Below are 17593 nucleotides of genomic sequence, written 5' to 3'. Positions count from 1 at the left end.
TCTTATAAAAAGTGAGTGAAGTTAGGGGTTGTTCAGAGATTAGAATGGGATTTGATAATGAACAATGCTGGATTAGGGTGGTCAAACAACAATCCTGAGTGGAGGAAGATGACCTAGAGGGAAGAGCTAGCCCAAACCTAAAAAAAACTGGCTAAGTGACCGTGAAGCTCCATCAAAGCGCTCGGCTGACACGTTCTCGTCAGAATGTGGGGGTCCTTTGTGTGCTTCGATTCCTCATTTGTCATTTTTACAAAATCAAGATGTCTATATCGATGCGTGTGTCCACACCGGATCTAAAAATAACCCAACGAACAGGCGATGGCCTAACGAGGTAAACCAGAATGTGAGCTAAACCTGGAAAATAAAAAAAAAACCGCTCGATCGCCCGCCTGGACCTGTGAGTCTCCGGACCCGAGTGCTGCGATCGAGGGGGAGAAATCCACGGCGGTCACAGCCTCAATCATTGTTTCCTCTGCCTCAGATTTATAATGAGGCACGGCCCTTAAGGTTCTCTCCCTTCTTAGGGACATCCTCCAAATAATGGCCGGAGGATGTCAAGGAAAACCATCATTGCTCTTCGCTCCCAAAATGGCGACGATGCTCTACAGTTCCCCGATATGATTGAATTTCAATCTATCAAGGAAAGAGTGGAGCGTGACCTTATGGTGACTTTTCCTGAGTGCGTTCAGACTCTTTTGGTCCAGTTAGAATACCGAGCTGAGACGCTCGACATTTGTAGATTTGTCCTTCCTGGTATTCATGAAATTTACCCTCCAGTGTCGGAAGTCCATATCCGGTTTCTGTTCACCCAACGAGGGCCCGGTAACTACCCGGCAACATGTCGAATGTTCTGTCCTACGCAGCTCAGTATTCACAATAATTAACTTGAGCCGACCGCCAGAACTCAAAGTCGGGATTACCTGCTGGAGCCACTTTAAGGCAGCCTCATCAGTGCATTCCAAATGGAAAAGTCCATTGCGAAAATCTTGATTATTAAATCTTGGCTTCGTTCCTGACTCCAGCATTTTTTTCCACAGGCAGTCCCGGGGGATGGTAAATTGTCCCTCTGACATTTTGACATTTTTGGAGGAAATTCCAACGGCTGCAGTCAGTATTGAGGCTGCAACTAGCGCATATGTCCTCTTCCTTCTCGCATTCGTGTTCGAATTTCTATGGGGCGGACCAGCTTCATTGAGATTTCTCTCGCGGATTTGATCACCTCCCGGCACATCGATTCTAATCCTGGCGGGACGCCTGGATGTAAGCCCTGGTGCGAAGCACAATAAAACGTTTGGCCACCACAGATGTGTTGGCCTGACGTTTCGTGTGCACATCACCGCTGACAGAAGAGTGGTGCGTCCAGTGTGGATCTCACCGGAGCTACCAGTTTATCTCCACCTTCCGCCGAAAATTTCGCTTCTTTGTGTAACGATTTCTCTGGGCATTACCGCACCTAGCGGTACAGCAACGCCCATGTCCTCATTGCCAAAGTCCATCAACTTCCTTCGCAGTGTCTTCTTGGTTCCATTTCCACATACCGGCGTTCAACCAATAGCGTCCACGTCATCAGCTTCCCTTTCTTCCGCTTTTCCCGGTAAGGGTGAAGGGGAAGGTTCTGCTAAGCAGGATTCAGCCTGTAGTCTCCCCTCCTTGGTGGCCGAAGTTCCCTTCTGCCGAGCCTTCCACTTCCGTTTGCAGGTTGATTAGGGCTTTAGTACCGCGGACCGTAGTCGGATTTCCAGTTTCTCCCAAGTTGAGAGTTTCCGTACTTTCTTTTCTGGCTAGCTTCGCCGTAGCCACTAAATGTAAGCTTTCCATTGAGTTGGAAAGCATGTCTTCTACAGATTTATACATAGGAGGGCATGAATGTGGTGAGGCGTCCAAAATCCGCACCTTGGCCGCGAAATGATTGCTCATGGTGGGGGGGTGGGTTCGACTTGTGACTTCTTACCACTTGGAGAGTTTAAAATCCTTGTTTCCACATTCATGTTTTGGACACCTTTAGTGTAGTAGTAAACTACTACAGGCTTCACCATCACGACAAGGTGGTGTCTGAGGGGAATTCAGAGGGATGCAGCTGGACCTTGCAGATTTCTGATCGAGCATATGATCTGCAGTTGGCGAGAAATTGTATGTTCTCTCTGATCTTAAAATAGCATATGGTCTCACTCTGCAGTAACAAGGTACATTGGCGGAACTGTACGTTCCTAGGACTTCTAGCCGATCATAGGCTTCGGTTTCCCTATTTTCCTGTAAGGGTAGCTAAGGTTAATCTGTGTATCTAAGTTCCATAGTGTGGCCATTGGTATAGTTGAATTATGCCAAAGCGACTTTAGTGATAAACTTTTCGTTAGTACGTGATTATGCGTCTAGTTAAGGTTGTTTCGCACCAAAGTTCTCTCTGTTCTGATAAATGGGCGTGGCGTATGGAAAAGGACCGTCGTTCTTACTCGAAATCAATTGCTGTTCGCGTCATCTAATCGGGACATTCTTATCTGAGATATTCACAAATTAAAAACTTTATCAAGACAGGGTCAGATACCCGTGAATTTGTTGACTAGAAATCGGAACTGTGCGTGGGTTAGGAATCCATTTCGGATTATACAGGGTGCGTTCCAACAGCAATTGAATTTCCCGCGCCGCTCCTATTGATCTGATTGAGATCGAACCACTTGGAATAGGTGGGCGGGACATTAAATTTTGCCATAGAACTCAGTGTTCTTTTAGCTGTGGAAGCGACAAGAAATAAGTAATTGTAAACTTCTGGGTGCAGACTGTGGAAAATGGAATGGAAAAATGGAACCGTCCGCGGGGCTGTTCGTGAATTCTTCTCGTTCGGCTGTATGGAGGCTGAGGAAGACGAAGGGCAAGGACCGCGGCCATGATGGATCGTCGCGAGCCATTAAGGCGGTGCAAACGTGCAGGATATTATTGGACTGTGTATGGTATGCAGTAGTTCTAAGCCATTTGAAGCCAAGGAGCTTTCCTAACTCCGCGAAAAGAGTAGATTCGATTTGCATTCCCTGGTCCCTGACGATTACGGCTGGAACACAAAAGCGTGGAATTTACTCTCGACAGAGGGTGCACTTCTGGCACGCAATGGCATGTCTGGCCCAAAAGTTTACGTCGTTGTTCATGGAAGGTCAGAAGTATTTTTCAATGACTAAGCGGTTCTTCGTCCTGATGCCCGAGTGTGCAAGGTCATGTATTGCGTGAAATACTTCCCTATGAAAATCAGTCGGAATGAATGGCCTGGTTCCTTATCTGAGGTCTCGCAGGGTAAATAAGAGTTTGAGTCGAAAATAGAACACTCCTTGAATTTGTATTTGAAGTTTGCCTTCAGGTTCTGAAGCTTTGGGCGTCTTTTTTTCCTCGACGATTGCTTCAGGTGTCGAAGTTGGCAAGGGGACGTTTTGTCGGGCTTTTGTGTATCTGCGAAAGTAAGGGGCTCGTGGTCCGTGAACGGCCCGCCCTCAAGGAAGAATCGGAAGTATTTTATTGCGAGGTACGCGGCGAGTAGCTCACGATCGTAGGCGTTATAATTGCGTTGGGCTAAGATGAGCTGTCTTGAAAAGAAGTTCAATGGATGCCAGGTTTGTTTCACCAGTTGGTGAAAAGTGGCGAGTACCGCTGTGTCTGAGGCATCGACAAATACAGCTAGGGGTACATCTGGCTGAGGAAATGTCAGCAGTGTTGCGTCACCAAGCTGGTGTTTGACCGACTTAAACGCAGGGACGGCTTCAGCAAACCACGCAAACTTCGAGGGAGTCTTTAGTTTTGGGCCCAGACAAGTAGGCGTTGAGGATCAATTGGTGATGAGCGGCCTTGGGAAAGAAACGACAATAAAAGTTTAACATGCCCAAGAACTTTGGCAGATCCTTTACCGTGGTTGGTAGGGGAGAGCTCTTTAACGCCTCAACCTTGTCTGGGTCAGGTTGGATACCGTCAGGGGTTATCAAGAGGCCGAGAAATTTTACTTGCCCCTGGAGGAATCTACATTTTTTAACGTTTAGGACAAGTCCGGCCTTAAGGAGACGTTGAAAAATGCACTCGAGATGTGCTCAGATTCTGAAGAGAAAGCGATCAAAACATCAAGTTTCGCAAGACAAAGTAGGCGAATCTCTGGAAAGTCTGTGCTGCGTTGCACAAGCCGAAAGTGATTCTGGTGAACTCGAAAAGTCCGAAAGGTGTGCAGATAGCCGTCTTTGAAATGCCTTTGGGAGCGACAGGGATTTGGTGATAGTCCTTAGCTAGATCCAAGGTCGTAAAAACACGGTAGTTTGTAAGCGATTGCGCGCAATCATGAATGAATGGAATAGGGTATCGGTCTGGAACTGTCTGAGCATTCAGACGCCTATAATCTCCACATGGTCGCCATTCAACTTTTGGTTTAGGGACCAAATTAAGTGGAGAGGACCAACAGTTATTGGAAAGTCTGCAAATACTCTGTTTCATTAAATCGTTGAACTCTTTCTTTGCAACAGCAAGCTCCTGGGGTGAAAGTGGACGCCCTTTGAGAAGATTGGGGAGCCAGTAGTGTTGATGTGGTGCTGCACATCATGCTTAACCGGCTGGGAGAAACTACTTTCTGTAGTAATGTTGCGATACTTTCTGAGGAGGGCACGAATGCAGTGGTTGGCAACATCCTCAAAAATTATAGAAAAAGTGTGATTTTTGCAGGTAGAAATTTTCCCTGACGTCTGTGACGAGGTTGTGGGAACTATCAAAACCTTGTTTTGCAAGTTCACTAACTGCTCATAGTGACACAGGAAGTCTGCGTTTAATATGGGGATGCTAATATCCGCCAGAACGAAATGTCACGAAAAGGTTCGTCGCAGTGCGAGGCTCATGTCCATCCTATGCGGATGGAAGAAGAGTTTATGGCCGCCAATCGTAGGTTTTGCGGGATTAAAGCGTTCAGACGGGGTATTGGGTGAACCGACTCCTCAGCGCCCGTGCCGACCAGGAAGCAACGTCTGCTTGGGGGGTCGAAAAATGTAAGGCGACGTTGTACTACGCTTGGGATAGCCATCATCGAGGCACCCAGCGAGCGTTGCGTTAAACGTGCATCCGGTGGTATATTTGGTCGCTAAAGTCCTGAATTTTATGATGGTGCCAACAAATCGTAGAGGCCGATGGGGATCTCATCCTACCCGAACTTCCATTTGGGGAAGTAGATTTCGATCGTGATTGCGATCGAGATCTACCTCCCGAACGTAAAGTATCAACCGTCATTGCAAGCACTGTGGACTTAAGATCCTTCACTTCCTGAGTTGTGTCTCGGGAACCTTCCGCGACCACGTGGCCCTCGTACACCTCATGCACTTTATCGGCCGTGCCGGCCAACACCTCCAGCGATCCCGAGGCGGCGCAGGCCAAGAAGGCGCGGGTGCTCTCCGAGAGTCGTTGCAGCCAGAGGGACTTCAGTAGCTTCTAGCCAACCTTATCTCCACCTAGCTGCCTTATTTCACGGAGCAACTGGCGGGGGGTACGGTCGCCTAACGTTAGCTTATTCAGCAAGTGATTAAGCTTTGCTTCCTCGTTTACATTTTATTTCATGATTCTCTGGGTTTTTTTTTGTAAATTCAGTTGTTACTTTACTGTTTTTATGTCTTTAGCTGGTCGACAGACAGGACTCGAGTGTTTGAATGAGAATGTTAATAAATGTTTGTTTTTGACATATGTCACTCCAGTCTCATGTCAGTCCGTCAGCTGCTTTTGCGGCCATTGTATGCAGTGGCGGAGGCGAATTTTAAGGATATACTTCAGATTTATTGTGATACAATTGAAGACTCGGTTTCCGTTGCACGGAGGGAGGGTGTACGTTGCTTCCATATTACCAAATAAGACATTTTGCTTGCGGTTGCAATGGGGTCTATAATTCTATTTCTTTCTTCACTAGAAGATTCGGAAATACACTTTAGTGGTTCATTACCATTACCCTTATGGTGTGCAAGTGATAAGCCTACAGCAGTGGGAGAACATAAAGACGAACACAAACATCCATGACTAAGCAAGATTCGCATCCGGGGCAATGAGATCGTGAGGTTCACGCTCAACCAGCTCGACCATTGCACCGTCTCCACCTTAACCGATAAGAAATTGTGATGGGCAACTGATTCGTTTTTATCTAAACCCCCACAAACGTTAAGCTCATCTATAAAATCCTCTGTATGGCTACGTTTAAACACAACACTTCCTCTAATATCATTTAGGCACAAAGTCGCAGTCAGACCCATTGCTGGGTGCCAACATCAAATGCTTTTCCATCTACGTTCCTGTGTACACATAAATCATAAATTCTATGACAACATAAAAAATTTATAGATAACTTATCGTAATAATGTTGACATAAAGTCAGTTGTTGAAATGTGAGGCATTTCAGAGGAATCTCAGTCGAAATTTGTGTGCCTAGAGCGGAGAGGACATGTAGGAGGAAAGGTGCCTAAATGTCAGTCATATAGGACTTGCTTCCCTACCATATATACACCTGACCGTCCGTCAGAAGGATTGTGCAAGGTATGCCTCATTGATGGAGCAAACATAAGTTGGGAAGGAAAGTTTGCAGAAAATCGAAGCTTCAGATAATATAGTGTTTGATGAGCGTACACCATGTGTGGATATTTATTCATATTCATGTATAATGCTAACGAGTTTACACAGCCATAAAATGGAGAGGAAACGTACGTTTTACGATTTTTTCCTCATTCATGTTCTGTTCATCATAAATGGCTACAATGTGTGATGATTTATATTTTCATATTCTTATCGTGATGTAGGATTTTTTTGTATATCGGCGGTTGTAATCTCAACTATTTGTCATGGTTGTTCAATAAATTTTTGAAGTGATATATGGATCCAGCCACAAAAGTCACAGTTTCGTCAAATTCTCTAGGTCCGACAGTTGATGGAATTCCGGCCCAGGGAGAAAATTATGCAGAAAAATTGGGCTAAGGTTGAAAATGATAGGGGCCCTCTATTATTTTTTTTCGGGCCCCCGAAAAAAAATTTCGGTCCCGATAGAATCCTCCCTCTGTGAGGCCTTTTTTAGGGAGGTCGAAATCTTCGGGCGCTGACTTGAACACGGAAGTTGATCTGTATCAATCTCATCTGCGATTTGCTTTAAGGTCTCTCCAAATCGGTGAGTTAGGGATTTACCTTCACCCCCCCCCCCCCCCCCCCCCCCCCCCCCTCATGTCAGCATATGATCCCCGACTTCATTTGGAGATGATGATAACGACCAGTCTTATTTTCCTCCCATCTTTACTTTGCTAAAGTGCCACTTTTTTCAGGCTTTCACACATTCTCCTTGTGAGATCCACTCTCTTTCTCCGGAATCGCGGTTACATGAATTTCATCGGCAGCTCGAGCCGTCTTTCTCACCCGTTCCACTTTTTGGGAGCTGGGGCCTTTTCTTTTGGGAGTTTGATCCTCTATTGGTTCATTCAAACGTTTGCGCAGCTTCTTCCCTGGTTTCTCCTCTCTTGTGCTTTGAATGAGCCGTAACTTGTGCAACCTAGTTCACTTTTTTGCTCAAAGTCTTCCCTCCTCTTTCAACCGGGAACTTCCGATACGCTTACCTGATGTCTTTCACATGACGCCTATATGTTGGCACTCCAGTGTTCCTTGATGAATTTGCAGAGCCCCATGATCTTGTTACCCAGAACGATAAAGGTAGCTCCCGATTGATTGATGCATCTCACATTGTTTGTATGGTGGTTAAGCGTTTCTTCCTTTGCGCATCCTCTCCCTACACGCTACCCACTGGGAGTAGCACTTTCAATCGGAGGGGCTTGAGTAGGGACCTGCGAAGAAACGAAAATCTTCTGAACGGGTTCGTCGTTGGAACCAGCTCTAGTTCTTTCCGTACGCTTGTAAAATTAGTTGCCAAGGTCACTACTCGTTGAATATTGACGACCGGGAGACCGCTTGCCCATTTCCCAAAAGAGTTGGGACTGGGTTTCCGAAGCCCTGCTTAGTAGCTTTATTTCTTCACCTCTCCTCCCTGTTCGGTTTTATTTCTGGGTATCTTCTTATAATTTGAAACTGATGCAAAGGCTCATTGAAGCCTTTTTTTTGCATGGGTGAAGGCGGAAATCTTAAAAACACGCTGCTGCGCCCGGTTGTAGCAGTGTGTGGGGTTCTCATCCATTACTACCACCTCCATTTCTCCGCCCATATCCTTGCAGCACCACCGCGAAGTATTAACTCGCGAGAAGGGCTCTGGTTTACACCAGCGCTACTAAGTTACGCATGTGGTGCGCTTTCCGAGCTCGTTCCAGTTCCTTCAGCTTCTCCTGTATCGCAGTTACTGTTCCGCTTATCGCACTCCAGTTTGCTGCGGACCTCAGCATTTTCTTCACAAAATTATGGGGTCCGATAACTGCGTTGAGGGCGTCGTTTAACCTGATTCTTTCATTCACTAATCTCAGACAGTGGAACATACATTTTCTCGAGCATAGTCCAGGTGCCCCTTGGAATTCAACTTGGTATCGATCATTACCCCCAGGTATCTAATGATCGTGATTACCAACGTGAATTTTGACAGTGTTGTTTTTCCTGCGATTGGTAATAAGGACCGCCTCCGGCTTATCTTCCGCCAGGTCCAATTTCACCATTTGGAGCCATGCGTTGATAGCATGAATGGTTGCACTTGCATACAGTTCCACGTCCCGGGGGTCTTTCGCAATTACTACCACTGCCAGGTCGTCTGCAAAACCAATCAATGTTGCCTCCCTTGGCACGGGAAGGCCGAGACTTGAGGAACACCTTCTGTCACAGTACGTGCCCCTTCTTCCCCTCACTGCCTATGTTCGCACCCAATTTGGTTTACAACGGAAATTATTGTAGACATTTGCCTGAAACATACACTGCGGAAGAAATTTTGAGCATCTAAGAATGACGCCGACCTTGCTCACTTTAAGGCTATCCGCTCTACTGTGAAGTCAATGGTTAGAAAAGCGCGTAAAAGGTACTTATTGAGCGTCGAAGCTGCCCTTGCCCGCGGTAACTTCAAACCCTTTTGGTCTCACGATCGCAATTCTCGTAATCCCGCTCAATCTCTCCCATCTTCTATCAGTTTTGCTGGCTTCACTGCCAACTTCCCAAAACGACCCTGCGCCCGCCTCTGTATCTACTTCTCTTCAGTGTTTTCTCCCTCGAGCCCTCCACCCTCTACACCTCTCATAACTGCAGACTGCTCCGAATCACTGGCCGTTCCTCTCCTTACGCCTTCCTTGGTTGAGTTCCTCATTGGTAATCTTGACCGCAATCTCCGACCTGGCTCCGATGCACTTCTTCACCTTTTCCTCTTTAACTGTAGAAAACACATTTCCTTCCCCCTGGTATAATTTACAATGAAAGTCTAGATGAATGCTACTTTCGCCATCTCTGGAAAGAGGCTCGAATCATCTCTATCCTCACGAGCGGAGACCCTTCTCTTAGTGTGAACTACCGTCCCATTTTCTTTTTCTCCTCTTGCTCCTAAATCCGGTATGTGGAATTTTTGCCCACTAAAATCACCCCCGACTGCCTTCCCTCTGTAGAGCCATCTTACCAAGTCTTAAATCGGGGGGTGCTGATAGCTGACTTTAGGTAGGTTTCTTTTTTCTATGCACTGCACTCGTAATCGCGCCTTTCTCTTCCGGTTTCAGCAGTTTACTCTGGATCGCTGCTATAATGGATTTGATCGCATCCCAATCATCCTGGCATGCTAGCATTCTCCGAACACAATTTTTGGGTGGCAACATTTCACCATTTGACCAATACATTTTGGGAATCTCCTTTCTGGTTCCTCGGTATTTTGCCAAAATTTCTCCGCCGAACCCGAAGACCGGGATTAACTTTCAACTTCCATATTGGGTCAGGGCCTTGAAGTGTGTTAGGGCACTTCATTCAAGACCGTCACGGTACACTACAGTACACTGTAGGAGGCAATTTAGTCAGCATTGCGCTCGCCCGAAATCATTACCCTGATTGGACTCAGGTACTCATTCACAGCTGAGCTTTTTAAAAAATTAGACCAGACCAGATGCATGATATTTGGCAAGTCCTCATAGATGTTTGACTGTATCTATAGTTTCAACCACAAATATTTCACTGGGAGCAGCATCGTTCCGGTAAGTAGATATGTAACAATAGCCACTTCGAGGAACACATTAGCATTGTAGCTCGCTGTTTCGATACCACAAAGTCCTAAGACTATGACTGCTATGGGAAGGGCAAAGAGAGAAGAATCTAGCCAGCTTAGATCTTCAGAGCCAGTCCGAACCATTTCTCAACAGTAGTACCTCCTACCTCCAGAAATCCCTTTTAAGATCTCCAGAGAATTGTTTACTTAATGTTCCCAGTCGAAATGTACGGTCTGGTGAGTCTAGCGACATGATCCCCCCAGTGCCCCGTGCTAACCGCCGAAGTGCTGTGCACGTCTGGCTTAAAAGCACTCGCGATTGGATATTGCCTTAGGAGGCCAGATCCTCTTAGACTTACCACCGATGGGAAGCCATGTGAAGTCAAGTAGCGCGAGTAGATTTCATCCTTTAGAGTTGCCAGCAGGATATCAAGCCTTATCTAGCAGGTTCGTCGGCTCACTCATTCTCCTCTATGTTCTTATGACGGGGAACCAAGAGTAAGGTGACTTTGAGCATGCCGTTCAAACTGTTCAGTGCATCTCTGCCTTGCCTCACCAGTATGGAGGATGTCATCACGGAGGCAATGAATGGCGCCTAGCTGTCAGTAAAAATCACTATGTTATGCTTGAGATCGGATCATGCCGAATCAATCGGCAGGCCCCTATTATCGTCAGGAACTCCTTTGGCAATGCACTGGTGATCATATCGGTAAAAAATGTTGTACCAGAACTTCCTAACGCATCGCAGAGCCTTCTATTCTGCATAGTGGGGCAGCTCACAGTAGAACACCTCTCGGAGTTTGGCTTGTGTTTAAGGTTGCACAGGGTTCCCAAGGTACCTCGTATGGGATATTATTTGCTTTGCCGATCTCCGATTCTACATCGTTGGAGAGCCCATGGTCAAACACTCCTCAAAGTTTGACTTCTGTGCGACATAATCCGTTGAAAATACTCAGAGTTCCCGAGGTACCTCCCCACGTTCCCAGCAAAAATCGGTCGATTTAGCTGCATCAAATAATGTTTAAGCTGGTCTAGTTTATGTGCAAGGAGAAGGGTCAACGAACGATTTGCCTGGTCAGTTTTAATTTCTACCATTCGAAAATTATTAATAAATAAAATTTAGAATTGTTGAAATGAAAATGGGACTAAAGTTTAGGGGAAAGCAACCAATTGGGAAATTGAAACCAGGATATCTTGGGCTGCACATCAATGACGGCAAGACAAAGTGTATGGTGGCAACGTCAGCACCGAAGGCCAACCAATCAACAACATCGAACTGCACTGGTCAAACGGGAAGAATACAGATAGGAGAATACAACTTTGAGACCGTTGACAATTTGTCCTATCTAGGGTCGAAAATCACAACCGATAACAACTACGATGATGAAATCCGCGCACGGTTGTTGTCAGCCAACAGAGCCTATTTCAGCTTACAAAAACTGTTCCGCTCGAAACGTCTCACCATAGGGTCAAAGCTCTTACTGTCCAAGACTATGATCTTGTCAGTCCTTATGTATTCCTCGGAGACTTGGGTTCTTAACAAAAAGAATTGCGAACTCTTGGCCGCGTTCGAGAGAAGAATCCTCTGAAGAATTTTTGCCCCTACAAGAGGATGAACGTAACCTACATAACGACGAAATCTATGAGCGATACCCCGACCGTATGGTTGTGGATGAAATCCGGCTCAATAGGTCGCGGTAGACGGGTGACTTAATTCGTATGGATGAGGATGATCCAGCCCGGAAAGTCTATAATCTATGGTAGAAAAAAAGACGAGCCAGACCCTGCCTGAGAAGGAGCGATTGTATAGGTCAGGACGCCAGACATCTAGACCTCGGCTAGACCGGATACCGGTTGATGTGACGTTGTTGATCATGATGAATATATTTGAGGAGATCGGGCAGGCCTGATGGACACGGCCGTTTATTGGAACGAAAATTGAGGTTCAGGCAGATGATGAAAGGCGGGTCAGGATATTTAAGGGAAGATACAATGAAATAGTTTGCCTGATATTAGCGTATCTAAATGACAACGAAATCTCTGCTATTGAATACAGCGGCAGAGGCGAATTCATAATGACGCCTAAGTTTGCGCCTCCGATGTGCCGCCACATCACTCGGCCCCCCGATGAAACCATTTGGGTTCAGCGAGGTAAACCGTCCTCGTGATCCCGCCTGTGGGGGTCACTGTGCGAATCTGACGCCTCGTAGGCGCTTTTTCGAAGTCCCTCAGCCTCGACAAGGATACCAATTTGGGCCCGCCCTTATGGTTGCAGCGGCATCCGAGGAGTGTCGACCCTGATGAGGACCTGTCTGCACGTCTCAAGATCCCTGCGGGTGTTGACCTGCGATGTCGCGTGTTGAGACGGTGGAGTTGGTCGCATCTTTGAAACCGCGTCTCTAAACAGACGCAGCTTTCCCGAGTCGCCTAACCCTGCTCTGATGTCCAGTACAGAGTTGACAGGGAAGTGCAAAGTCTCCCCGTACACCATCTCCGCGGGGCTGGCTGCGAATTCCTCTCCTCCTCCATTAAGACGGCTTTTAATGTCTGGTGCCAACATTCTAACGTGCCAACACTTGTCACCCCAGCTTCATGTTAGTTCGTCAACTGTTTCTGCACGACCGAAGAAAAAGTTAATAAAAAAAAAACGAAAGGATATATGTCCGAAGTTGTTACGAAGTAGAGGAGAAAATGCCGTCTCAATCGTGGTCACAATCCTACTAGCGTAATGAGCTGGTGTGGGGAGTTTCTTCTCATGGGTTTACCGATATTCACTTCTAGGAAGCTGGTGTAAAAAAGAGTTCCAGTGTATGCCAAACCATGTTGGCATCCAACAATGACTGACAGAGCATGATATCGATTTCATTTCCGCAATTTATAGACCTCAGATAGTCCCGATGTAAATGCATTGGACTATCGACTGTGGAACAAGCTTGACGAGGTTGCCTGCGCACGTTGACATGCATCTTACGTAAATTAAAAAAAAAAACATTTTAATAAAAATCTGTAAATAGCATTGTGGCCCTCTGTCAGCTTCAAAAATTCTAGGATCTAATTGGGTAAATGCGTCCAATAAACTGCATCCCCTCGTGTTAATCTCTGTTTCCCCTTCTGGCCTGCATTAAATTCACCGGCAGTCATTCTTGGACTTCATTTCCTTGCGTCGAGAAAAAGGTTGTCTAACATGTTTTCAAATTCCGGCAATGTCAGGCTCGGTACATTTTTTGTGTAGAATGCATTTCTGATCCTTATTGCATTCCTTGGCAATATGTCCCTTCTCGTTGCACCTTCTGCATTGATCGGTCAATGCCATTGATCTTCGTGTTCAAACATGACGCATTTGAAGAACCTCTTTAATAAGATTGGCAAACAACCCTTTCAATTTGAACTTTCCTGCGGACAATAAATTTTGCGCTGTTTCCACTGGTATTCGAATCCATGTTCCTTGGTACTTTGTTGACATTTCCACAGCTTTGACCTTTTTAAGGTTTTGTATAAAAGGAGGACCTTCCACTTCTTCCACCATATCTTGTGGGGATGGGATTGAAAGCTAAACCCTACTGTTTTGACTTGAAAATAATCCAATTTTGAGGAATCATAGCTATGATTAGCTATTTAAGGGGGTATGGTGGCCGCAGTCTTTTAACAGGGTTAGGGAGGGACCTACTCCTTTCTCTTGTACATCCTCTTCTATGCTTAAATAAAAAGGGTTGACCTCAGCCTTCTTTTTGCATATTATCTCCTATCCTTAACGAAATAGGGTTGAAAATTCTAATTTTACCATGATGGTATCAAAAATTTCCTCTTTGAAGGGTCATGATTTCTTAAAGAGAGGGTAACCATCAGGGATTTTTACAGGGGGAATTACCCCCACACTCTTCATAAATCTTCTCCTCACCTCCTCCGGGGATGGATTTCAAAATTTAAGCTGTATCCGCTTCGTTAGCCGATATTTCCCTCTTCCGAATTTTTACTTTCGCTTCTGGACCATCTTACCACACCTGCAGTCTGGTCAAGTGATATAGCTGCAAAGTAGATTTAAAGGAATTTTATAGAGGGGAAAAGACGATGCTTAATTCGAGACTCACCGTCGCTTTCGGTGTACGGCGGGATTTTGCTTCTCGGTAAAGGTTGAATTTCTGACCACATTCTCGAAGAACGTGAAAACTTCACAGAGGGTGAAGAGAGAAGCCCTCTTAAAAGTTATGGACCCTCAAATTGGGGTTTTTTTGTCATTATTGTAATGTTTGGATTTTTGTTCCTATCCTGCGAAGGGGAGTGGATGCAGAAGTAAAGGAGGGTATGATGGGGGAAGTGGGAGTCCTTTCTCTCAAATCCAAAAGTCACGACAATCACTCCTCGCTCTCTTAAAAAGTTATTGGACTTCAAATGGGGAGTATTTTGACTATCATGGTAAAGTTGGATATGCAAACCCCACCCCCGGAGAAGATAAAGAGGATAAAGAGAGTATGTAGGAGAAAGAAACAGGTCCCGCCTTTCTACCCCCGCTAAAAACCCATAGTGGTGACTACTCCTTAAAAAGTTTTGCACGAGGGTGGCCCCCTCTGTATTTCCTCTAGCATGTCGTGACGGTAGTTACACTATTAATAAACTAATTTATGATATGAAAATAGTCCCCTTTCGAGGCGCCATAACTTCTCAGTAGAGGACGATTGCCTTCCTTCTTCCTTCCTCCTACACATTCTCTTTATCCCTTCCTTCTCTGGGGGTTGGACTAGAGAATCTAAATTTGCCTGGATAATACCGAAATATCCTCCATTTGAAGTTCTATAATCTTTTAAAGGGAGTGACCACCGCGATTTTTCAGCTAGGTTTGAGAGAGAGGATTTCTCACTTTTCCCTTCAGACCTTATTATTTTACACCTTTGGGGATCGGATTCAAAGTTAAACTTTATCGTTTTGACTTGAGAAAAGCTCCACTTTTAGGTGCCATAATTTTTTAAGGGGAATGCCCACTGCAGTCTTTTAACGGGAGCAGAGTTGTATATCATTATCTATTCCTAACCAGAGAAGTTTGCTCTTCTGCTTCCTTTTGCATATTTTCCTCTAGCCTTAAGGGGATAGAGTGGAAAACTTACCATAACAGTATCAAAAAAAAAATCCACTTTGAAGAGCCATCATTTTTAAAGGGAGGAGCAATCTTCACGAGTTTTGACCGTGGTTGCTCAGGGTGGAACCCTGAGCTTCATTGGGTTGAGAATTCAGCCTTTACCCGCTTCGCTAGCCGACGTTCGAACTTGTGGTACATGCTTCGCCACTTCCGAATTTTTACAATCGTATGCTGGATCATCTTGTCAGGTCTGTAGTTTGATAAAGTTACCAGGTGTACTCCTAATTAATTTCCGTTTTTTTTTATGAATCAATAAATAAAAAAGTCCAAGGGAACTGTAATAGTTATTTTATTCGAAATATTTTCCACCGCTACCACGCCAGTAAAATTGACCGTCATTGGAGGTAAACCACTCAGTAAGCCATTTTCGCAAATTTTCGTAGGAGTCGAAGCGCTTCTCAGAAAGTGCGTGGCCGAATGAGGCAAGGAGGTGGTGATCCGATGGGGCCAGGTCTGGTGAGAAAGCCGCATGGTTAAGCACCTCCCACTTGAGTTTTTCCAGCGTGTCGCGAACGACTTTCGACTTATGAGATGGTGCATTGTCGTGGAGAAAAATCATCTTCTTCTGTCTTTCTCGATATTCTGGTCGGTTCTTCGCAATCGCTCGGCTCAGATTTTTCATTTGTTGTTTGTAGCGAACGGCGTTCACAGTTTCACTAGGTCTCAACAGTTCAAAGTAGATCATACCGGTCTGGTCCCACCAAACACACAGCATGACTTTCCGACCGTAACGATTTTGTCGTGCCGTCGATTTTGTGGTGGACTCACCCATGATTTGTTGCCTTTAGGGTTCTCCAAGACAATCCACTTTTCGTCGTAAAAATACGATGGAGAAAAGACTTTCTTTGGTACTGTTGAAGCAGCGTTTCACACGTCATTTTTCGGTTCTCCATTTGTCTCTCGGACAGTTCATGCGGCACCCTCTTTCCACACTTCTGAATTTGTCAAATGGCTCGCAGACGTTTCAAAACTGCTTGCTGTTGAACTCCCAGCGTATCTGCAAACTGTCGTTGCGTTTGCGTGTTGTGTTCATCTAATAATGCTTGCAATTCGGCGTCATCAAACGATTTTCGCTTGCCGAAGCGTGCGGCGCCGTTCAGGCCGAAATTTCCATTTTTGAATTGTCAAAACCACGTTTCACATGTTCGAACTGTTAATGCACGATCACCATAAACTTCCGCAAGTGCACAGTGGCTCTTGGACACTTTTTTCCTTGATTGAACATGAAAAGCAATGCATGGTGCACATGCTCGAAATTCGGTACGTACGCTGACATATTTGACGCGCAATAAAAACTTGCTGGAGGAATTTTTTGGGGAAACGTCAACGCAGTTTAGGCACTCCATAACAACTAAAAAAAAACAGCGACACAAAACAGAGAACGCCATCTATCGAAAAAAAAACGGAAATTAATTAGGAGAAAACCTGGTATAGAGGTGCAAAGTAGATTTCAAGTAATTCTGTCGAGGGGAGAAGATAAAAGTTCTACAAATCACTTCCGATATCAACATCAATCCCTCTTGCGACACTGCATTTTCTGTTCCATGGAAAGCAAAGTGGCAGCAGAGGCGAATCCAATGTCGGACTCAAACTGACAAGATTCCGGTCCTGATTTAGATGCATCAAAGAGAGTTGGCTTGCGTCCGTCAAAGCGAATGGTTCGTTCTGCCCAATCGTTTCAAATTTCCTAATATCATTATTCAGTTGTTTAGCCGGTTTAACGGTAAATTCACGACAGTTAGATGTTTAGTCTACATGCCTTACTCGATAACAAAGTGAAATCGGAATAAGCATCGCTCCACGAGTGCGGGACCTACCTTTACTCGAAGGACGCTAACTCTCAGCATGTAAAGGACGCGGAACCAGCATTTACTATCGCCCGTGGACAAGTCATTTCTAACATCACCACACAACACATTTATCCGACGGCCAAGTTACGGCCCAAGTTATGATTAAAGACGACTGCCCTCCCATAATCATCGACTCACTCAGCCTAGTTATTAAGTACATTGACAAAATCGTTAAATACCAAATTACTAATCTACCGACTGGCAAGAGACTCTTCCCTTTAATCAAGACCTTAAGACAAGAAGGTTGTTCCTTCACCCTTAAGGAGGAGAATAGGCCAATCCTCATTCTCAGACGAATTTCCTCTCACGAATACACTTCCGACGATGTAGTAGCAGAAATCAAAGAATCAACACAGGTTACGCGGATTCATATCTTAGGCTCTCCATCCCGTGATCACAGGCCAACGATACCAGCTCAAGCCCCCTTCGCGTGACTCTTAATTCCGCGGCAGATACCACTATAGTCTCTAAACTGAAAACCTT

General features: G+C 45.4%; 2 protein-coding genes across 14 annotated transcripts in view; one reads left to right on the top strand and one right to left on the bottom strand.

Moving 5' to 3' along the window:
* The window catches only part of LOC119648203 (probable beta-hexosaminidase fdl), a 251745-nt gene that overhangs the window by 65170 nt on the left and 168982 nt on the right, over positions 1-17593 (top strand). The window lies entirely within an intron of this gene.
* Positions 1-17593, bottom strand: part of LOC119648231 — a 100858-nt gene that overhangs the window by 1335 nt on the left and 81930 nt on the right. The window lies entirely within an intron of this gene.

Source organism: Hermetia illucens, chromosome 1 (genome assembly GCF_905115235.1).
Source record: "Hermetia illucens chromosome 1, iHerIll2.2.curated.20191125, whole genome shotgun sequence".
Classification (NCBI taxonomy): Eukaryota; Metazoa; Arthropoda; class Insecta; order Diptera; family Stratiomyidae; genus Hermetia; species Hermetia illucens.
Note: the sequence above shows the minus strand (reverse complement) of the source record. Positions and strands in the feature narration are given on the sequence as shown.